Source organism: Anser cygnoides, chromosome 14, assembly GCF_040182565.1.
Source record: "Anser cygnoides isolate HZ-2024a breed goose chromosome 14, Taihu_goose_T2T_genome, whole genome shotgun sequence".
Lineage (NCBI taxonomy): Eukaryota > Metazoa > Chordata > Aves > Anseriformes > Anatidae > Anser > Anser cygnoides.
In genome coordinates, this window is record NC_089886.1 from 11,917,267 (window position 1) to 11,940,326 (window position 23,060).

Genomic DNA, 23,060 nt, shown 5'->3' on the forward strand with positions numbered 1-23,060 from the left:
CAGAGCAGCCGGGGAGCTGCACCCCGCATGCCGCTGGCCTTGTCCCTGCTGTCCCCGTCCCTCAGTCTGGCCCTGCTGACCCCAGGTGCAGTCACACGGAGTGAGAAGGGACCCGGATCCAGTGCCACAGGTGCCCTCGGTGCCATGCCGGGCACAAAGGGGACCCCAGGCTCAGCACCACTCACTGCCCCCTGTGCCCTGGCCACCAGCACCCCCAGGGCACCTGTGGCGAGTGGAGGGAGGGACAGGGGTGATGGGTGCCGCGGCGACATGGAGGAAAGGAACAGCCCAGGTAAAGGGCAGGATGCAAGTGAGATGGTGGCAGAGGGCGGGGGACAGGCTCCTGCCCCCACCAGCACCCACCTGAGCCCCGTGCCCGCACCCTGCACGCTGTCCCCACGCTGGCACCCTGTGCCTGTGCCCCACGCCTCACAGCTCCCCCTTCCCCAATCCAGGGGCTGGGGGCTCGGCCCCCCTCCGAAATTCCAGCTGGAGGAGACAGGAGCGTGCAGCATCACGCCCCATCCCAGCAGCACTGCCCTGCAGAATCACTGCTTCACGTTTGCGTGGAACACGCAGGACCTAGGAAGAAGCGGCCAGCAGGAATGGAACTGGGGCAGCCCAGGTGAAGCCCTGCTCTAAACCAGCAAAACCAGCCCCAAAACCACCGACCTGCTCTTCAAACACAGCTCCGTGCCATCCTGCTGCTCTCCGTAAGAGTGACAGCTCTGCCTTTATGCTTTAACATATTTTGGGGGCTTGGACTCCATCATGTAGATTTGTGCCTTCGGGTATTTTCAGAGGGGAAATATTTAAAAAAAAAAGGAAAAAAAAATGGGCACACAACTGAGCTCCTGTGATTTCCATATCAGCTGCTGTACATGCACACGGCATGGAAAAATCCTTAGGAAATTTCTGTTAAAAAAAAAAAAAAGGAAAACCCACACAACATTGAGCTCGCTGGACACAGCATGCCAGGAGGGGCTGACAGAGCTGTTACGGTCTATTGGGCCAATAATCCACAAACTAAGACGGATTTATTGTACATGGCAGATCGTAACAGCTCCAAAGAAACCATCACTGTCTCCTGTGCTTAAAATTCACTTTCTTTTGAAAAAAGGGCCAAAATATGGCTTTACAAGATAAGATGCGTGGTTGTACCATTCTGTGACAGACAGAAGCCTGTGCAAACACATATATGTTTTTATATATATATATATAAATAAATAAAATATCTGCTCTTCCAAAGCAAGCACTGCTGCGTTACTGGGCTTGGCGCGCTGCTGTTACCACTGGATTACGAGGCTAGGTTTCACCTCTGCGAGCAAGCTGGATTTGCAGGGGCATTGTTTCCACCACAATATTACCACCGAACACATGGGAAGATAAAAACAGCGCGTTAAATCCAGATCGGGCCCTGCAGAAATCTGGCTAGGCTTGCTGGGACGGGGGAGCAGGTGCGGGGTGCAGGCTGGGGTCCCCCTTGGGAAGAGGAGGGCACAAGCCCCCAGAAGTGAGGTCTGCATCAGCACCGCGCGTGGGGGGCGCTTCCCGTTGGCACTGCTGGCACACCACCAGGCCAGCAAGCACGGGATGAGGGGTATTTAAGAAATAATGCAAATAATTAACACCAGAGCCTGTGCCATCCTCTGCAGCTTTGCTTCTGGGCACCTACGTGGGGACAGGAGCCCTCCGGAGGAGCCCAAGCCGGTGCGGAGGAGTGGGGTGAGACCAAGCCTGCAGTAATTGCGGCGTCTGTTCAAATCACTCCAACGCTGGAAATCACGCTGGGCCTGGATGAAAGCTTACAGTGCGGATGATCATATCAGACTGGGATAAAAGAGGATAAGCTAACAGGTTTAGTGCACAGCTTGTCTGAGTTGGTGCTGCCGCAGAGGGAGGAGAGGAGACTCCCGCTGACCCTGGGGGTCCCGGCGCCAACGATCCCCTCGCCAGGGTCCCGGCAGCACCGGGGCCAGCGTCCCTTGGTGGGAGACGCCTGGAAAAGGGACAGGGCGCCCTGCTTTGTGCGCGGTGCTTGGGCAACGGGCCGGGGCAATGCTGCGCGCTCTCCCGGCAGGGCAGCGCACTCGCCGTGCTGGCCAGCCCCAGCCACCAAACCCTGGCAGGGGCACAAGACCCCGGCAACGCAAGAACCACGGAGGATTCCCCGAGCCCCCTGGGCACGAGCAGGCAGGGGCCACGGTGGCAGTAGCTGAAGCTTTCTGCTGCGCTCAGCGCTCCAAGCAGCACCGTTGTGGGGACGCCCGCCAGCTCCCTGCGGCCACTCCGCCAGCCCAGCGGGCAAGGACGGGGCAGGGGGGTCGTGGCGAGCGCCGGGACGGGGACACGGCCCTGCAGGCAGGGCTCACCGGCCACTGGGTCAGGGTGAGGGAAAGCGAGGGGCTTGGACTGGCCTCCAGCTCCGCAGAGGGAGTTTAGCCGAGTAATTAGAGCAGGAGGCTGTGAGTCAGCAAACGATGCGTAACCTCGACGATGTTGACAATGAGGCAAAAGATGGCAGTTTCGACTGAGAGCTCCTGATGAAAGGGCGTATTTATATATGCAAGAATCAGAAACTCTGAACAATTGCATGGCTGGTGACCCGCTCTGCAAAACACGCTACTTTACAATGACTGTCCAGCTGCCAAATATTTGACGGCTTTAAAAATAATTGGAAATAGAGACGTGTTTGCAGCCTAAACCTAAAGGAACAAGGTAGCGGGAGGAGGGACCAGGCTGGTTTCAAAAAAATAACGACAGACGGGGGAGAAGACACCCGCCAGCCTCTTCTCCGGCATCCAAGGCCGCGGTGAGCTGGTTAACTCTCGGTTCCACGGCTGACCTTGACAAACGCCGTGCTTCAGATGCCCTAGAGAGAAGAGCCGACCATCGCAGAGATCCTCCCCGCACAACTGCCATGCTCCTGGATTTATATTGAGGGCGAGTGCTGGCCTGGAAGCAAATCCCGGCTCCAGCCACAGGCTCACTCCCTCCCAAGGGCTGCAGTCGGAGGCAGTGCGAGCGCAGGTAGGGAACGCTCCTCCCCCACGGTGCAGCAGCCCTGACGAGGAGAGTTTAATTAACCCTGGAAAGCAATCGTTAACCATCCAGCCCGGGTAATCGATGTGGAAGGGGCAGCTCGCTTCAGAGGGACCATCTGCTTTGGGGAGGGAGGGCTTGCTGCCCACCTGCCCCGTGCCGTCTCCCCGCGCGAGCTGCGCTGCCTGCTGCTGCTGGCCGGCAGCGGGGCGCAGGGTGGGCACGGAGCGGGGCCGAGCCCCCGGGGCCTCGCCACGCTCAGCACCCACCGAGCTCCCCCAGCCGTGGCAGAGCTGCGTGCAAGCGGGGAGCGCGCGAGCCAGCTTCCCGCTGCGGGCTGCAGCCCCAGGCACCAGCCCCTGCGCGCTCGCCCCCTCTCCTCTCTAATCTCTCTTCCCGTAAAGCCCCAGGTCTCCGAGCCACGTGATTTCCTATGAGTCGCAGCCCTTGTTCCAAATACCACCTCTCCCTGGCTGGAGCACAGCCCCACAGCACGAGCCCCAGCCTAGGCACAGCCCCACCGCTGCCCCTGCCCCACGCCGGCACCAGCACCCGCACGCCGGGGATGCGGCTGCTGCTTGGGCCGAAGCGGGAGCGTGCCGGGAAAGCCAGGCACCAACCTGGCCCTGCAGCAGGGGGAGGCTGTTTTCACCGGCAAACCGAGTCTGGGGCAGTCTCAGCCCCAAAGGCACGGGAACTCAGCATCCTCCCCACCCCAGGCCCTCCTCGGCCCGCTCCCCATCCCTGTGGCTGTTGCTGCCCTTGCACACCCCAGGCCAAAGCTCGCCCGATGGTGGCTGGGGGGCTTGAGGGGTCACGGAGATTTGTTAAAATCATTAAACTTAATTTAGACCACAGCACTGCCTTTCTCTTGGGCGAAAATTTTTGCTGACGAAAATCGAAGCCTCTTTCTCCTCCTGCCCTTAGGGGGATTTCTTCCCAAACCTAAGCAAAGCCAGGCCCCCGGTGGGGGAGTACTGAGGCTGTGCTGAGCCCTGCACGCAGCCCCCCAGCCTCCAACTGCTGTGGCAGGGACCGGGGCAGGGAGAACATGCAGGGCTCCACTGCACCCAGCAAAAACGTTGGCCTCATCCTGCCCACGCTCTGTCCGCGAGCAGCCGCAGCCCCGGCACGGCGCGGGGCAGGGACAGGCTGTGACCCCGGAGCCGTTCCTCCCTCTGGGGCACCCCTGCACTGGGGAGCTCAGGACGGAGGGACGGGGATCGGTGCTCAGAGCCATCTCTGAGGCCACATCTGCTGGCGGAGCCACGTGGGGACGAGGGCCCAGCAAGCCCGGGGTGTCCTCCAGGCGCCGGGGCCGCTCCCCGGCACAGCGCAGCGCTCGGCACGGGGCCGCAGCCGGCTTGGCACCGGTGTGCGGCAGCGCCGCAGTGCAAAGGCAGCCCGGGAGGGGAACATCAGCACCTGGTCCTCCAGCACGGGACTTGGCAAGACTGGGACCTGAGCCCCTGGAGGGCACCACGGCTCCTGCTCCTACCCGGGGACCCTTCCACCTCTGCTGGGGAGCAAGGTGCCCGATCCCCTCACATCACAGCAGACCCACGCCACCCAGGCACAGGACGCAAGCGAGATCTCCACGCAGGCAGAGCAGAACGGCCCTGGGGTTTGTGCCAGCATCTCGACCCCAGTGCCCCTCTGCTCCCCGTCCTCGCCGCGTCCCGCAGGGCCACAGCACGGGCAAGACCCACATCGAGGACACAGCACGGCACCCAGACACCTTCGGGCACCCCGACCTTTAGAGCTCCCCGAGCCGGTGCTGCTGTAGGGATGGTACAGCACAGCCCTGGCACCAGGAAAAAAATCCTGCCCTTGTCCTCTCGTCTCCCTCGGGGCCAGCGGGGAGAGTTCAGCTGCTCCGCTCCCACGAGCTGTCGTGAGAAGCAGGGTGACAGATGGGTCTCTAGGACGGCCTCTCTAGGACGGCCTTGACCGGCAGGATTAAAGGTGACCCACAGACCAAAAAGCGGGTGTGTGCCCTCCTCTGCCACGGGGCTGGGGAACACACAGGGCTCGTCCGTAACGCCACTCACCTTGGAAAGAAAGCAGTGTCCCTGGTGCCGGCCGCCAGGGTCCCTGCGGAAAACAGCCCAATGACACCGCCACAAGAGGTGGCTCTCAGAGGGGAAATGGCCGTGCTTCACCCCTCCAACTTTCCACTTGCTGCAGCAACGCCTGTTCCGCTCCTGGCGGGCAGGGGAAAGGCTCTGGGCAGGGAACAGCCTCGCCCCCAGAAAAGGGAACCCCATATCCTCCCCCTCCAACAGCAGCAGCACAGATCAAAGGGGCTGGTGCCCCTCGCCATGCACCTCCCGTGCATTAGCACCAGGGGTGGGCACCTGCAAACACACCCAAAACGCCGCTGGTTGCTCATGGCCAGCAGCGGGAGGAGGCAGCAGGGGCTCAAGCAGCCTCGGGGTCTTCCAAAGCCCCCTGCCAGGGGCACCTCTGCGGAGCCCTTGACTCGGCGCTCTCCCGGTGAGCTCCGCAGCGCTCACTGCCGAGCCAGCCACAGCGTGGAGGAGCAGCCCCTGGAACGCTCGGTTCCCGAAGAGCCCCCCTTCGGACAGCACATAGCAGGGGCCTGCACGGCAGGGGAGGCTGGGGAGGAAGGTCGGCCATCACCACGCCGCCGCTGGCAGAAACGGAGGCAGGAGGGGCTGGGACGTGGCCGTGTGCGACGTCAGGGACCCCAGCTTTGAGGCTTCCAGTTTCAGTGACTCCCACCACCCACCTCCGCATGACACATGGGGGACACAGAGGGAACAGAGGGGGCAGGAAAGCAGCACAATGCCAGCAGAAACAGAAGGAGACCGGAGCACGGGAGCTGCCTGTTGCCCTTCTGCATCCCACTGCCACATTCACCCCGCCCTGCCCTTGCACAGAAAGGGCTCGCCAGCAGCATGGCCGAGCGTGTTTGCCCACCAAGTGCTTGGAGAAGGACGGGAGGTCCCAGCTCCACACCGGTCCTGAGCTGGCAGCAGCAGATCCACCCTCACGCTTTCTAAAAACTGACGCCACAATGCTCAGCCCATACGGAGGGGTGAACGCTGCGGAGATGTGCAGCCCCTGCCTCTGCAGGGACCCTGCTTCCCTCCCAGAGCACACCACAAACCTCAGAGAGGGTCCCAACTCCAGGGGAGGATTTCCCCTCAGCAGGCAGACAGCCCTGAGCCAGAAATGCAAACGTCCAATGGGAGGAGAAAGGAGGAGGTGGAGGATGCACCAGAGACACCATCTGGACCCTCTTGTTGCTCTGGGCACAGCTCAGAGCCGTCACCACTTTCCATCCCGCACCAGAGGGCCCATCCGTGCCCCCAGGCTGCTCCCAAAAGACACCCGGCAGGGTCCTGTCTTCCCCTGCGCACAGCAGCCCTGCAGGGAGGCAGGACCTCCCTCGCCCCCATTTCCGAGCATCTCCCCCTCGGGCACCAGAGGGAGCGGGGGGGCTCCAGCCCAGGGCAGCCGGTCCCACTCCCATTGTGTGCCGCCTGAGACATGAGCAGCGACAAAATTTAAGGCCTGAAGCAGAGTGAAACCAAGCACCTCCCGCTCCCAATCAGCTCCTGCGCGCGCCGGCATAAATCAGGAGCACACCGCTGAGGCAGGCTGCGGAGGCCGGCAGCCTCTCCCTGGCCATCCCGAGGGCTCGCAGCCTCCTCGTGCACGCCGAGGTTTGGCACCGCGGCCAAACCCCACGGGGCAGCGCCTGCCCCGTCCGGCAGCACCAGCGTCCCCGGGATGGCACCAGTGCCCGAGCTCTCGTCCCCAAGGGGCCGCCCCGCCGCCCAGCCCCGGGCAGCAGCAGCAGCAGCGACCGAGCCGTGGCCAGCCCAGCGCCAAGCCCGCACGCACCCGCAGCACGGCGGGGGCCCGGCCAAAGAGGAGCCTCGCCTGACAAACGTTCAGAATGCAGCCGAAATCCCAAGTCCCCAGCTAATTCCCAGAGCTCGCCGCTCGGCGGGGAGCCCCAGGCCCATCTGCAGGACGAGGCTCAGGATGCCAGGGACAGACGAGGTTGTCCGATGGACAACAGAGGCTGCTCCTGCACGGGCAGGGGAGAGCTGCGGGCGGGGGGGCTGATTTGCTCCTGCCTCCCCAGATGCTCTGAGTGTTTTCTAGCCTTCCCTGTCGAGTTAACGTCCTTTCGCATTAGCTGCTGGAGCCGCAGCCTTGCAGCAGTGTCAGGTATTGCCAGGATTCGGCTGCTTGCAATTACTGGGGCACTCGGTGCGGGTGCAGGCGAGGGCACGACAGCTGAAAATGCTCCCCATGCCCCCTGCTTCTCTATCCTGTGGGAGCCCAGACCCCCTGCAGCTCATACCCAGCACCCCCAGACCAGGGGGGGCGCTTGGTACTGGCACCAGCACCCCCAGTCACCTGCCCCCGCTGCCGTCCCCCTCCATCCCTCCTGCCAAAAGCCCCCCTCCACCAATACACCAACTGCCGGCTGTGCGAATTCATCCCATTTTAATCTTCACGGTGCATCAGCATGGGGAAAAAACATCTTTTTTTTTTTTTTTTTTTTGTCTTAATCTTTACCTGGGGTCATATTTACTAATCCTCCCACTAATCCCCTGACGCCTTTACAAATAAAAAGGCCCCGTCCTCGCAGGGGCTGAGCGCCTCGGGGAGGTGCGCGGCGCTCGGCAGCTCCGCCGCCTGCAGGACCGGGCACCGGGGCGCAGCGGGGAGGGAGGCAGCGTCCGGCACCCGCAGCCCGGCACAGGGAGCGACCGCACCGCTGCTTTTGCATTCAAGGTGACTCCGGTTTTCCCATTAAGATGGCTAATGAGCGTTTTTAAGGGCTCTTTATTTAAGGAAACAAAACCTAATGCTGGCAAGGAGAGAAGCCAAGCAGTGCTAGGCAGATCTGGACACACCGACGGATGGGAGAGAAACCTACAGCCCTCACCTCAGCTGTTGGGGGCTCGAGTATTCAGAGGCAGGGTGACAACCTGCCTCTTAGGAAGGGCTGGGGGGAAGGCCAACCCCTGCAGAGGTTCACTGGGACCCCCAGAGCACCCTGCCCGCCACGCACTGCCCAGCAGCATGCTCTGCTCCTCAGCCGGCTCCTTCCCCCCGCAGCCTCGCACCCTGCTCCGTGCTGCCCCTGGGCCACGTCGCAGCCCAGCCCCGGCCCCTTCCCTCCCATCACGCCTCTGCTAAAGGCCAGGCCCAAACATTGCTTAGTTGCTCTCTTTGCAAAGTATTTCGACACCTACGTGATAAAACAAACTCATCAATAGAAACGCCCTGACGGCTGGCTTTCCCCTTCCTTCCTTCCTCCTCCGCACACATACCCAGCTGCTCGCTTTGGAAGCGCCCATGTGCGAACACACAGCTTTTCCCGAGCCAAACGGTGTCAGTCTGGCATCGCATGCCGCGCTAGCGCAGTCCTGCCGGGGACCAGCACGCCCCGAGATGGGGAGCTCCGCGCCGGGAAGCTCAGCAGCGCCGGAGGGGAGCGGAGCCGCCCGTGGCAGCCAGATGTTACCCGGCCACGGCGACAGGAGCTGAGCTCGGGGACTGGGGGGGCTCCAGGCCAGGCTCCATCCTGCACCCCCCTGAGTGCTGGGGACTGCAGCACGCGCCTCCCGCCACGTCCCCGCGAGGGGCCACCTCCAGCAGCGATCCCGCTCTGCCTCGCTTTCCCCCCTACGCAAAGCTGACGGCTCTGCGCTCCCACCCCGGGGCTCAGCAGCTCGCAAATGACTTCTGCCACGGTTCCAGGAGGGACTCGAGCCCGGGGCTCTGCAGGCAGGAGGACAGGGCTCCGTCCTCCAGCCCCCACAGCCGCGGCACCAGCTCCAGGAGCGTGGCCGGGGCTCCGCCGGCAGAGCCCTTCGGGAGCGGGGGCTCCGCAGGCCGCACGCGGCAGGCAGCAGGCGCCCCCCCGGCTGCCGCACCCCGCGACCTAACTTGTTGTGGCAGCGTGGCCCCCTCGGACGCGAGGCAGCGCACGCTCGGCCGCAGACAGCACCTTGCTGGAATTTGCAAGCTGTCCTGATGCATTACGGCGCAAACGCCTCGCGCCGCTCCCAGACCTCCCCCCCACCGCCCCGTCACACCAGCCCCTCCCTGGGGACGAGGCTCCACCAGCTGTCCCCGAGGGCCGCGGGGCATGGGGAGGCTGGGGTCAGCCAGAGCCTGCCCGCGCCCCTGCGCTCCCACAGGCAGAGGGACGCAGGGCCCTTCCCCAAACCTCCCCCTTCTCATCTTCTGCATTTATTTTCCTGCCCCAGCTTTAAATAGCAACTTCAGCTGAGCTGGGAGCCGCTGACAGACTCCCACTGCCTCCTCCCGCGGCTCGGCTCGGCACGGCACAGCTTGGCACAGCGCGGCTCGGCACAGCTGACCTCCCCGCCCCCCCCGGGGCCCTCAGGACCTCCCCGTGCTGCTGCCCCGAGGTGACACACAGCCCCCTCCCCAGCACCTCTGCTCCGCTGCCTCCCCCCCCCGGCGAGGCAGGGCCCAGACAGATTGCAAAACCCCACCGGTGACGCTTTCTGCAGGGCCCCTGTGCCCCAGCTGCCCTTGTCCCCCCCTGCCCCCCACCTCCCGGGTCACTTCCCCTGCCTGTGGGAGGAAAAGCGTCCTCCCTGCATCCTCTTTCTGGACAAGCAGTGATTTAATTAACAGTTTCAGAAAGGGGCAAGCGCGCCGCACAAACCCAAACCAATCTTTCGGCAGCCGCACAACGCGGGCGCATGACGGGAGCCCACCGAGGCGAGCAGGGGCGCCTCGATTCAGCCGCGAGCCAAAGGCTCCTCGCAGGGCCAGGAGGTGCGAGGCCCACGCTAGCTGCTCTTGGGGCTCCCAGGGGCACCCGGTGGACTCCCCAGGCCAGCTGCTCCCCACGTGGCCAGCACCCCTGTCCCCCACCCCGCCGCTCCGTGCCACCCTGTGCCAAGGGGCGCTGGGCCGGCAGCAGCACCCAAGCACACCCAAACCTCCTGCCCTGCGCTGGGCCTCTGCTCCGCGGCCTCATCGCCGCCGCCCAGCCTGGTGGGTGGAGGACGAGGCTCGGCCCTGCCTGAGGCTGCCACGGTGCTGCTCAGAGCCCCCCTCCCCGGGACACCTCCCCAGGCAGGTGAGCCAGCAGCCCTGCTCGCCCCGCCGTGTCCTTCCCGGCCCTTCCACCACGCTGGAGCGCTGCAGGGGACCTGGGCGCGTGCCAGGGCTGTGGGCAGCAGGGACGTCCTGGTCCCCATTGTTGGTACACGCTCGTCGCACGCCCACGCGGCAAAGGATGCTCACGGAGAGCCGGGTGCTGGCTTGTCTCTGCCCACAGCCTCCGGCACACCCCGGATCCGACCTGTAAAGCACGCATCGGTCCGGCGGCCCCCCCCGAGCCAGGCACACGCGATGGGCCCCACGGCGATCAGCCCCGCCGGGCCCCGCAGCCTGCCCCATGCCGTGCCCGCGCGCTGCAGCAGCACGGGCACACCGCAGCGGGATGCCCATGGGAGGAGGGAACAGAAGCGGCAGGCTGGAATAGGAGTGTGAAGAAACGCCTCTTGCGTGCTCTGTCCGGAGCCAGCGAACGAGGCCATATTTGAAATGCTTCGCATACCTCCGGTCATCAGATTAGCGAGATGAAGAAGGTAAAGCAGAGGGCAAGACGAGCACTCCCCAGAGTCAGCGATCCTCGGCCGCTCGCTCGCAGAGGTTACAGAAACTGGGGGAAAAGTCTCCGGCAACGGCACGGGGGAGCCAGGCACGGCAGGGGGACGGGGGGGCAGCGGGGCCAGCAGCAGAGGTGACAGCGCTGGTGGCACAGAGCGGTGGGGGGGGGGACACCACCGTGCCAGGTCCCAGCTGGCAGGCGGCACAGAGCAGCACAGCCGAAGGAGGATGGGGTGTACGGGGGCAAGAGGGCGGCGCGGGCAAGGGCTCTGCCTGCCGGGGGCTGCTGAAGCCGGAGAGGAGACAAGACCACACGCAACCCCCACGCGACACCTGAGGGCACAGCTCTCGCACTCTCCCTTGCCGTGGACTCAAATCTCCACCAGAGCAGAAAGAGAGAGTCCCGCACCGCCGTGGGGAGCTCCCATGGGCCTGCTGCTCCACGTTTTGCACCGCTGTCAGAGGGTCTCAAGCCCCTCGGTAGCCACCGTCCAGCTCCACAGCCTGCCTCTGACCAGCAAGTGGGCTGAGGGATGAAGAGCCTAGAGAGCACGGGGACAGCCTGAGGGACACTCAGCCCCCGTGGGCGGTGGAAGCGAGAGCCGATGTTTAGGATCATGCAGAGGCACAGCCTTTGAGATGCTCAAGTGACAGGCTCCGGACTCTGGCCTGCAAACAGCTTTTCTCATGGAGTTCTGAGGAAGAGAAAGAGGCACAAAAGCCACAAGAGCAGGTCCCAGCAAAAACAAGTGAGAATTAATGACCCCAAGACCCACAGGATGCCAAGAGACCACCTGGGGTCAGAATGGATGGAGCTGTGTTGCTCATTTGGGCACAGACGAACTCTCGAAAGGAAGACTGTGGGAGATGGATATTGCCCAGACATCTCTACAAAGAGCTGGAGTGGAGACAAGAACTCAAGGCGGGACTGCAAAGGCAAAAATGAGACATCCATCACGTCCTGGTGCTGGGCGAGACCAGGGCTGCCCTCACACAGCAGGCAGACGCCAGGAAATCAAGAGATGACCAAAGGCAGCAGAGGCAAAGCAAGCTGGAGGCGAACACCCCCAGCCTCATGCTACTGAAGCACAAATCCACACCTTGCTCAGGCCTGATCCATCCCCAGAACACAGACAGTGCCGAGCAAACTCACACCGGCATGGAATGGGTCTTATGGGCCCCAGTCTGCCTGGCGGCCACAGCTGCCCCGTGTGCCCTGAGCCCCGCTGCCACGCCGAGAGCAGCGCAGCGCAGCACAGAGCGCGGCGGCAGCTTGCTGGGCCAGGACAGCGCCTTCTCCTGGGCCTTGGCTCCAACGTGGCTGCAGGGTAGGCGAGGAGCTGCTCCTGGAGCCCCTCCTGGCACCTGCAGGACCCAGTGCCACAAAGGTGACTGTCAGGCCCTCGGAATGAACCTGATCTAGCAACCCAGAAGTGAAAGACCATGTTTACGACGCAGCGCAGGGCATAGTTATCACCCACACCAGGCTCCCATTGAAGACCTGTGTTGTGCCTTTGATGAGGGAGAGAGCCAGCGACCCAAGCCCTTCCCCAGCTCTCACCTCTCCGAGCCGGGGCACCAAGCGCATCCCGCTTGGGAAGTCAGGAGATGGCATTTCCTTTCTTTGCCATCAGTTGTAGGGACAAGGCCAACATGAACCGTCCCATGGCTGGGCCAGCTCTCCACAGACATCACTCTGTGAAGGTCTGCATCCTGCCAGCACAAAGGATGCCCAAGTTAGGCTATGAAAGATCCTCTGGTACAAGCGATACCATTGGAGCAAGAGGAAACAGAGCCAGACCCTCAAATCCCAAGGCAAGAGCATGGATTGCAAGCCAAGCCTTGTAACGTGGATCCAGCAGGGCCATTATCCACATCCCTTTCCCATTCCATAACCTCACCCCTGGGTGGGTGCCCCCAGGGCTGGTTCTGCACAGAGGATGGGGCCGGTGACACCTCGCTGGAGGAGCGGGACAGGAGAGGCCACCAAGCAGATGGCTGAGCCCCTCGAGGGAGGCGCGTCAGCCCATGCCAGCGGGCAGAAGCACGCCAGGGACACCAGCAGCGGGAGCCTGCGGGGCAGTGCCGGCTGCTGGTCCGCGGTGTGCCGGGCTGGGACCCAGCCGGCAGCAGCCAGGGCGGCACAGCCAGCGGGGGGCCCGCACGCACCGAGCGCGGCCGCCGAGCATGCCCGGCAGACAACGGCATGCGAGCAGGGGCCCGGTGCATGCACAGAGCCCAGCACTCCTACAAAACACAGGGATTCTCCCGCCTTTATTCTGCCTATTGAAAAACTTGTGACCTTAAAAATCCTTTTATTCGTATAATAACAGGCTGCCACCCGTGCACGGTAATGAGTGTCATCCCAGACTGTGCGGGGCCCTCCACCTGCTTCCAAGCCATCAGGAAAGATAAGCCAGGATGAAACCACCCCAACCACAGCACCGCAGCACATCCCGAGCTCTGTGGCATCTCAAAAGGAGGGAGCATGGGGCAGAGCGAGGACCTGCTCTGTGGCACATCCGCACCACAGATGCTGATGGACATGAACTCCATCTTCAACTCCGTCTTCGGACACCTGAGGCCCACTGGCCAGGGTGAAACACATGTATTTGGGGCTGGGTCACCCTGTCCAGCTGCCTGACTCTCTCTGCAGCTCTCCCAGGGCCCACGCCTGACCTCTCTCCTTCTGCCCCTCCTGCCCCACAGCTGCCCCTTCGCACCCCTCCCCACCCATTACAGCCCAGCCTGTGTCAACCCGCACCTGGCGCGCTCTGCCCTCTGCACAGGGCACAGCCGGACGTGCGTCCCCAGGAGAACAGCTCCAGCACTCCCCAGCCCGGGGTGACACCAGGCCACCTCCCACGCCCAAGGGCACGCATGGCGAGCGCTTGGGGCAGAGCCCTGCACCTGGTGCAGCGAACAGCACAGGACACGAGGGGCAGCTGGGACCACCCCTGGCCAGGGCGTTGAGGAGCCCCTGAATGGCCCCCACGTTCCCAGGAGTCAAAGTTGAGTCAGGGGAAAAGGAAAAAAAAAAAAAAAAAAAAAAACCTTTGAGTGCAATATTTTAGTTGAGCAACAGAGCATGAGTAAAGGACGGAGGCTTTTCGTGGTCTGGTGAGTTTAAGCTATGAGCTGAAAGTTTAACTATTAATACACTTAATCAAGAGGTTGTTCCTATACCCAGGGTTTAGGAAAACAAACGTGCCACCGGGGCAAGAGAGGAGCAGCAGCGGTGGGAGACGGGGCTGGAGCAGCCCAGCATGGCCCCGCTGAAAAGCTCCCTGGGGGTGCCTGTGCGGAGGGGGCCGCAGGCCTGGGACAAGCGGGGCCGGATCCGGCCCCAGCAGCACCCGCCCAGCCGCGGCTGCTCCACGCAGGACGGCAGGCAGGCAGCCAGGACAGGGCAGCCCGTACCGGTGAGCAGCAAGGAACCCGGGGCTGCCCACGAGCAGAAGGCGCCGGAGCCGCGAGGGCAGCACACGCTGGCTGCGAGGAACGGGAGCCCCAGATCCAGTCCCCTTCACAGCCATCTCCCTCCTGCCCCCAAAACAGGAGCTGCGGTGGGAGGGAGCGGGAGCGGACACGTCTGGGGAGGGAACGCTGACGGAAGTTGTGCAACGTCCCCGTGCCCCAGGACAACAGCGAGCAGCACCTGCGCTGCCCGCACCTGCCCACGCTCAGCCCAGACGGTGCTGAGCCACACCGGGCCCGAACACAGCCTCGGGGCCAGGTGGGCACCGGGCACGTCCCTGCCCCTCACGCCACACCCGCACCCCTTCGGCCCCGCTGAATCTCCCCGGCCACCTCCTTTGTTAGGGAGGCTGAATTTCGGAGCACGGCACCCACGAACCCCTCCTCCGCTGACCCACTTCACGCCTTGGGGAGCAGCGGGGGGGACCCGAGCCCCCCAGCTGGGCAAGCACAATGGGATGCCCACGGCAGCACCACACTCGCTCACCACACTCGCCCTGCCACAAAATCCACGTCAAGGACGACTCGGCTCAACGCCTCAGACACCTCCTGCGTTTTCCCCACCGAGGCGGTGTAACTCCTCTGGCAGCGGGGGGAAGCCATGCGAGGCACTCACAACGCAGCCCCACGGCCCTCACCGAGGGCTCGTCAAGCCACGAGCGCCCTGCCAGCGCCAGCCAGCGGGGACAGAGCCCCCAGACCCCCTCATGCAAAGAGGAGAAGCCCCCCCGTTGCCCCGCTCTGCCCGCCGCCGGACGGCCCTGCGGCTCCAGCACCCGCCACGGGAGGCCGGGACGAAGTTGTGCGCGCGGCCGGCAGGCCCTTTGTTACTTTGCTTTTGTTGTCACCCGCCGGCGCGTCCCCCCCACGCCCGCCCCGAGGTCAGGGCACGGCAGCTGCCGGCCCTCCCCGCGCCACCCAGCGCCAGCCCCGTGTCCCCAGCGCGCCGGTGGGGCACGGCTGGCAGGGGACGTGGCGGCCGCTGCTCGTGGTGTGGCGGAGGCCAGCAGGAGCCCCGGGCTCGTGCCATACAGTGCCACGACGCGCTTGAATCCGGTGCTGTGGCAGGAGCTCTTGGCCACCCAGCTTTGGGCTTCCCGCTGTGTTTTGCCTTTCCTCGGGGGTGCGGGGTTTATTTGGCTGCCAGGGAGGGCAAGTCATTCGGGACAGAAATTTTAAAAAGAGGGTTCCGACAGACTGAGGAGCGGATGGGGAAGGGCTCCCACGCCTGCCAACCCGGCCCTGCGAGGAGAGCCAGCCCTGCCCCCCTGCTGACCAGCACCCCGGACGCGAGCACCTCGGCCTGCCCCGCTCGCCCCCCGCCAGCCCCGCTGCCCCCAGCTCCTTGCCAAGAAGCAGCGGCAGCGAGGCTGGGGCAGGGAGCGCGGCCGGGGCTGGCAGGGAAGGCCCCGAGACCCCCGGGCACCACTGGGGCCCAAGGGGACGGCGCTGGGGACGCTGCTGGCGGCTGTGTTTGGCACCCCCCAGCCACGAGGCGCCGTGCCGGGGACCCGCGACACCCCGGCGGCAGGCCCGCGGCCGCCTGAGCAAGGCCCAGGTGCAGCCGGGGCTGTCGGCTGCGACGCGCTGGGGCCGGAGGAGCGGACAAAGCCGCCACAAAGGGGTTGCTGACACAGCAGGGCCCGCTTCCCGAGAAGCAAAACTTCCGCCACGCAGGGCGGGAGGCACGGCCCCAGGTACCCGCGGCAGGCCGGACAGCACCGCCGGGGGGGCACGGCGACCGCAGCCCCCGCCTGCCTGGGGCCGCCTGGGCACGTGAGCCCCGGCGGCTGCGAGGGAGCTGACCCGGGAGTAAAGGTTGCCAGGCCAGGGTCAGGCCCGGCGCGGCGCGGCACACATGTGATCCGTTATCGCAGGATGTGTGCGCAGCTTTGTTTATGTGCGGGACGCCGGGCGGGAGGGCTGCTCCCCCCCTGCCCTCTTCTCCCGATCAATCATTTGAGCAAAGAATGAAACGACCCAAACCAAACAAGGGCCTGCAATAAGAAGGACATCTCGGATGGCAGGATACGACCTCGCTGCGAGGAAAAAAAATAGTAATAATAAAAATAAAAGGGGGGGAAAAAAAAAAAAAAAAAAGCAGCAGTTCACCCGTGGGGCCTGCCTGGCTCCGACTCAGCGGAGTTTCGTACAATAATCACAACATTCAGTCATCATTCACAAAATCCACTATCGCTTTACAGCTGGCAGCACCCGCTCTGGATGCGTATTAGATATATTACACATTGTACACTGCGATTCGTCTGCTTCCATTTAATCTTTTATTCTTAGTGTATGTTCAGTGCCCTCACATCAAACACAGGGGGAGCGGAGCTTTATGAATTGCATATTACAGATCCGGCAGCGAAGTGGGGAAAAAAGAAATTTACTTTGCGAGGGGAGAAAAAAAAAAAAAAAAAAACTTCGGTTACTTGTTACACGCGGCTCCGCCGCACCGCGCGGCACCGCTCCCACGGCCGCCCCGCAGCCGCGCTGCCTCCGCCGCCGAGCCGACACCAGCCCCCGGCGGACCGGAGCCGGCTGCGGGGAGGGCAAAAGCGGCCGGGAGCCGAGCGCGGAGGCGCCGCCGCCCCCCCCCCGGTGCCCACCCCCCGGTAGCACACCCCCCCCCCCGCCCCCCCCGCTCCCTCGCCCCCGCCGCGGGGGGACCCCGAGCGCCGCCGCGGCTGGGTCCCGGCGCCCCGCGGGTGGCAGCGGCCGGCCCCGCTCGGTGCCCAGCGCCCGGCCCCCGCCGCCCGGCCCCGCCGCCTACCCCCGGCGCGGGCGGACGGCGCCGCGGCCCCGAGCCGGCGCGGCGCTAGCGGGCGCCCCGCTGCCCGCCGCCCCCGCCGCCCCCGGCCGGCCCCGCCGCCGCCACCATTGTCACCCGGGAAACCACCGGCGGCCGCGCCGGGCACGCCGCGGCGGCGATGCTTGCGGCGGCCTGGGGCGGCGGGGAGGGCTCGCCACCTCCCCCCCCCCCCCCGGCCTCCTCCTCCTCCTCCTCCTCCTCCTCGTCCTCCGCCCCCGCTCCCACCCCCGGCCCCGTCTCCGGCGGCCTCGCCGCCAGCCGGCACCGGGCAGCGCCGCCCGGTAGCGCATCCCGGGCGGGCGGGGAGGGGGGGGGGGGGGGGGGGGAGAGGCTCGGCCGCGCCGGCAAAAACTTTGCTCGTTACGAGGCGGCCGCCGGCAGCCCGGGGAGGCGGCGGGGCCGCCCGGGCGCCGCTCGAGCAGCAGCGGCCGCGGCCACCGGCGGGCCCCGGGGCGGGCAGGCGGGCAGGCGGCCAGCTCCGCGCCCCGCCGCCGCCACCGCCGCCTGGACGGGCGGAGCGGCACCGAGCGGCGCGGAGCGGTGCGGAGCGGTGCGGAGCGAGGCGCAGCAGCCGCGCCGCCCCCGGCCCCGCCGCCCCGCTTCCCCCGCCGCCCCCCGCCAAACTTTTTTCCCGAGACTTTTTCCCCCAACTCCGCCGCCGCCGCCCGCCGGGGCGGCCCCGCGGGGCCGGCACCTACCGGCGGTCCGGGCGCGAGAGCGGGAGCCGCGGCTGGGGCACGGAGCCGCCGCCGCCGCCGCTCCGGGCAGCGCGGCCGGGGCGCGGCGGAGGGGAAGGGGAGGGTGGGGGGGGGGGGGGGGGGGCTGCGGTGGGGCGGCCGGGGCGCGCCGCCGGGGGCTCAGCACCTGCCCGGTGCCGGGGAGGGGGCCCGCCGAGAGGGGAGCCGAGGCGGGCACGGTGCCTCGCCGCCGCCGCACACCCACCTCCACATCGCCGCTCGCTCTGGGAGTGCACAGCCCCCGAAACGCGCTGCACGGCGCTGCCGCGGCCGCTGCCCGCGGCTGCCGGCAAAACCCGGACCGGACCGGACCGCCCCGCGCCGAGCCGCGCCGAGCCGCGCGCGCCCCCCGCCGCCCCACGCGCGCGCCGCCCGCCGCCCCCCGCCCCCCCCCCCCCCCCCCCCCCCCCCCCCCCCCCCCCGGGGCCCGACCCCCCACCCCCCACCCCGGGTCGGCACCGAGCGCTGCCCGCGAGCCGCCCGCCCCCACGGGTGTCCCCGACGCCTGTCTGTGTGTCCCCCCCCTTCCCCCGTGTCCGTGTCCCCCGACCCCCACGGGTGTCGCCCGCAGGTGCCCGCCCCGCGCCCCACCCGCCCCCACGGGTGTCGTCGCCACGTCCCGTCCCCCCCCCACCACGTCCTGCCGACCCCCGTGGGGTGTCGCTGGGCTGTGCCCCCCCCCCCGTCCCACCGACCCTCAGGCGTGTGGCCGAGTGCCCCCCGCGTCCCGCCCGCCCCCACGGGTGTCACTGCCGAGGGACACCCGCTGCGTCCCGCTGACCCCTGGGGGTGTCCTTGTGCTCCGAGCCCCCACGCGTGGCCCCCACATCCCCCCCCGTCTGCTCCCATGGGGTGTCACTGCTGTGTGCCTCCCGTGTCCCGTCTGTCCCCAGCAGTGTCACCACGGCGTGCCCCCCACGGGCCATGCCCCCCACAGCCCGTCCCCCCACATGGTGTCACCCCACTGTGACCCCAGTGTCCCTCGTGTCCCATCCACACCTGGGGGGTGTCACCGCGCTGTGACCCCCACGGCCCGCCCTACCCACGCGGAGTGTCACACCGCTGTGCCACCTGCCCCACGGGTGTCCCCACGGTGTGTCCCCCACGGCCCACCCGCACCCCTGCGATGTCACCCTGGCATGCCACCCCCAGCCCCACCTGCCCCAAGGGTGTCCCCCCACCGCGCTCCCCCACGGCTCATTCGCCGTCCTACCCCTCTGCCTGCCCTGTCCCCCCATCCGTCCCCACGGGTGTCACCCCCCCCCGTGCCGCCACCGCCCCAGGGTGCTCCCCTGCCCCCCACCCCGTGACGTTTCGCCTCGGCGCGTGCCCCATCCCACCGCCCCCCAGCTGGCACAGGGCAGGCGGGCGAGGCCACCCCTTCGGTCTGAGCGCCCCCAACACCCCTGCTGCTGGCAGGGACGGTGCTTGGGTCCCCCAGCCCAGCGCCCCCAAGGCTGCCGCCACCCCCCAGCCCGCGGGGGCGAGGGGCTGGGACACCCCGCTCCCCCCCGCAGCGCGTCGGCCATCCCTGGGGGGCACCGGGCCCCCCGGTCTCACTGATACCCCCAGCGCAGTCACCGCTGGCCACGCTTCGGAAATTCCCCTGAACGCACGGCATCGAGGCTTCAGAAATGATGCCTCACCTCGAGGGAGGGGACGAACACCTCCCCGGTTTGGACCCTGCTGAGAAGTTTTCTGCAAAACTTTTTTTTTGCATCATTTTTCTTTCCCCTGGCACGGTGGAGCTGGCTGCAGGATGCGTCCCCGCTCCGCTCGAGCGAGGCTGAGTACCAAGCCTCCGCTAAAACGCACGCAGCCCAGAGTTTGGGGGATTTCTTTCCCAGTTTTGAGTGGTGGGAAATGAAAAATTGGAGCTAAAAATTCATTAAAACTCGCTCTTCAGCAGAGAGCACTGCAGCTTTCCAGGGACAAACAGCAACAAGCCCTCAGTCCTGCAGCCTTTTTGGTTGCCAGCAAATATCCAAAACCTTCCAAAAGAAAACACTGACAAAAATGAAACTCGTTTTTGTTGCCGTTGATTTTTTTTTTCACAGGAATACAAAATCACTTCCCACCCCGCCTGAGTCTTTAAATGAAACAAAAATGTAGACGGTGCAACGAGGGGGTGCGGGGGGTAGGAACCATAACGTGAAAGCGCTGTGAATGCGTTGTTTGTATTTGATACACGTCTTGTTAATTATGCAAGTTTCACATATTTAGCAACTGGGATTTTCAAATGCGGTTGCTGCTGGTGTGACGATGCTCTCGCTTCCCCACGAGTGCCTCGAGCCCCGCACGGGCACTTCCAAAAAATAAAAAATAAAAAAATCTCTCTTCTCCAGTGCTGCAGCGGGGACAGCAGGCGCCGTGGGGGCGAGTGTGGCTGTGGGGCCAGCCCCACGGCTGAAGGACCCCACGAGGGACCATTGCCACCCGTCCCACTCCTCACCCCGATCCTTGCGCAGGCGGCCAGACTCGCCCATGCCTCAGTTCTCACACGAGGCTTGTGGATGCTGGTGGCACTGGTGGCACTGGTGGCACAGGAGAGGGACAGGTCCCCCCTGCCCGCACCCTGAGCAGTGACCTACGAAGCCCGTAGGAGCCCACAGCCACCTAGCGGGTGGACTCATTGCCATGAGTCCACCCACTACGCTGCCACGGGCTTCGTGGGGCTCCAGTGCATTTCTTTTGCCCTTTTTTCCCCATTTTTACGGACCTGGGTTTGTCCTAACCTACCAGTGCTGCCATGGAGCCAACTTCCCCCTCGCAAAGGCAGGGTGGTGGCAGGGCCCGCAGCAGCTGCGCCTGGGTTTTGCACACACCGTAGCATGATCTCACTCTCGGCTTATTTGGAAAGCTCGAGTCGATGGGAAGTACCTGTGCTGAGGGCTGAAGTCATTCCAAGCGTGCTGGGCTGCCTAACGGCGCTTGGTGCCCGAGGGATGCGGTGGGGGAGCCCAGCCCACCGGGACCAGCCCTGAGAGGGGAAACTGAGGCACGGAGCCGAGTCGTGAGCTGCTCAGCACCACGCAGGAAGCAGGGAGCAAAGCCAGGGCTGCAGCACGGCGACCCCCCCGGGCTCCTGAGCATCCCTGGCGCTGGTACCCACTGCCCCACATCCTGCTGCGAGAGCACGGGACGTGCCAGGCGGGTCCTGAGCGCCAGCGGCTGCTCCCCGCGCAACCCCGTTAAATCCACGCGGACCTGCCTTTGCTCTGGAGAAATTCCCGGCCTTCCTGTACAGCAGAAAGGAGGCCGGGACGCTGAGCCCCGGGCACAGGCGGCCCCTGGGCCTCCTCCCTGCCCCCGGACCTTCTCCCGCAGCCTGCCGGGGGCGGTGGGAGCGGTGACCCCCGGGGCTGCGGGACAGAGGGCGAGGAGGGGGGTGGGGAGCACAGGGGCTGGGGAGGGAAGGTGAGGAGCGTGGGGGTGGGGGCCGAGGGGGGTGGGGTGGGAGCTGAGGGGGATGGGGCTGGAGGGCAGAGAGGATGGGGATGGAGGGCGCACGGGTGAGGGTGGCGATGAAAGCGGAGAGGGGCCGGAGGATGAGGGGACAGGGCGGAAAGCAGGCGTGCAAGCAGCAGCGCTGCCTCCAGCCCGTGTGTGCCAGAAGCGGTGCCAAACCCTGCCCCGCCACGCAGGGCACGTGGCTCCCGCAGCGAGGCCCTGTGCTGTCTCCTCTCCCCGGCTGCTGAGCAAATCCAGGACCTCTGCGCGGCTCCAGGCGGAGGCCCGGGGCTGGGCAGCCGCAGCATTGCTGGCATAACAGCGGGGAGCCGAGGCCGGCACCCGAGCGCTGCAGACGGAGCCGGGCGGGCGGCGGGCCAGCGGCCAGGCAGGGAGGTGACGGCGGGGTCCGCGCAGGTACAGCGGCCCCGGGATGCCAGCGGGATGCGGGGCTCCGTGGGACAGCGGCTGGAGGGCTGCCAAGGCTGCGTGAGAAGATGCGTCCCAACAACCTCCTGCGCACAAGGCGCGTTCCAAAAAAAACCCAACCCGAAAACCCTGAGCCCAGCCGCTGTGATCCAAGTGGGTTACAGAGCTGGCACCCGCTCACCACCTCCTCCGTGCCACGACCCAGCGCGGATGCAGGGCTGCAGGGACCCAAATCCGGACAGACGCGAACGCCAGCGCCTCTCCGTGAGCCCCTTGGCAACACCCCTGAGGTGGGGGCCTGGATTCCCCCAGCCGCCGACGCCTGTAGAGATGGGTTCCTGCTGGAAAGCACCCAGCACCAGGGCGCTCAGGAGGGTGCAGTGCTGCGAAGCTGCTCTGGATGCAGCGCTGGGGGAGCCCCCACCCCAGCTGGCTGCTGCAAGCCCGGCATCTTTGGAGAAAGCAGCTTGCTCCTTGGTGCCGCAGGAAAATGGGGCGGCAAGCGGTAGGCGGGCTCTGGGTGTTAACCTGCAGGTCGGAGTGAGCCCCTCCATGCCCAGCCCTGCAGAGGCACCCCCTGGCCCCCAGCCCGGAGGCCCCCCCAAGCCAGCACCGGCTTTCAGGGCGCAGAAGCTTCAGGCCCCAAGAGCTGCATGCCCGGAGCAGCACGTAGCCCTCGGCCAGCCGCGCCGCGCATTAATTGAGGCTCTGTCTGTGTTAATTTTTAACCCCAGCTGTCTCCCACATGGCGGGCACTCGCCGCAGTGGCTCGTCCTGGCCCCTGCTCCCAGGGACGTGCTGGGTCCGGCCACCCCATCCCGGAAAGGGCCGGGGGGGGGACGAGCTCCTGCGGCATGGCCCTGGCCGGATCTTCCCCCCCCCCCACCGTGGGACCCAGCGCGGGGCCGGGGGGGACGCAGCTGGGGGCAGGCGCGCAGGGCTGGCCAGCGCAGCCGGGAACGGGGCGGCTGCGGTCGGGGCTGTCCCACGACTCCTTGCAAACTGCAGCAGCCGTTGCCCGGGAATGTCCTGGCAGGAGGGACCCGGGCCTCAAAGCAAACACGCGCGGCGGCAGTTGGGAGAAGGGCAGGAAGCCGCCTTCCCTCTGCCCTCTCCCACCCCGCGCGGCTGCGTGCGCCCCGCCGTGCGCGGCATGGTGGCGGAGCGGCTCGTCCCCGCGCTGCAGGGCGAGGGCAGCGGCCGGTGGCTCGGTGCCCTTTCCCTGCCGGTGGGAAGGTGGACGGAGCTGGCAGCCTGGTGGCCAACGTGGGTCCGCAGCTGGGGGTCGAGACAGGACCCCCCCCCCCGCCCCCACCACCACGCAGGCTTTTCTGTGGGCTGAGCAGCTGCCTGCGGCAGTGCCAAGGGGGCTGGGACCCCGTGGGGGCATCAGGGTGCCCTGGGGACAGAGTAGAAGGGCAAAAGCACGCGCTGTGCTTCCGCAGAGCCCAGAGGCGCGTGGGACC

General features: G+C 65.9%; 1 protein-coding gene across 2 annotated transcripts in view; it reads right to left on the minus strand.

Annotated features, from left to right (window-relative positions):
• CXXC5 (CXXC finger protein 5) overlaps positions 1 to 18,061 on the minus strand; it is a 39,143-nt gene extending 21,082 nt beyond the window's left edge. The window contains exon 1 of one of the 2 annotated variants that reach the window (XM_067005544.1): positions 17,921 to 18,061. The gene's annotated coding sequence lies outside the window, so the exon portion shown is untranslated. Of the gene's footprint in view, positions 1 to 17,676; positions 17,792 to 17,920 lie in introns of those variants that run through there. The other variant, XM_067005545.1, reaches the window with a different exon arrangement.
• Between the last annotated feature and the right edge of the window lie 4,999 nt (positions 18,062 to 23,060).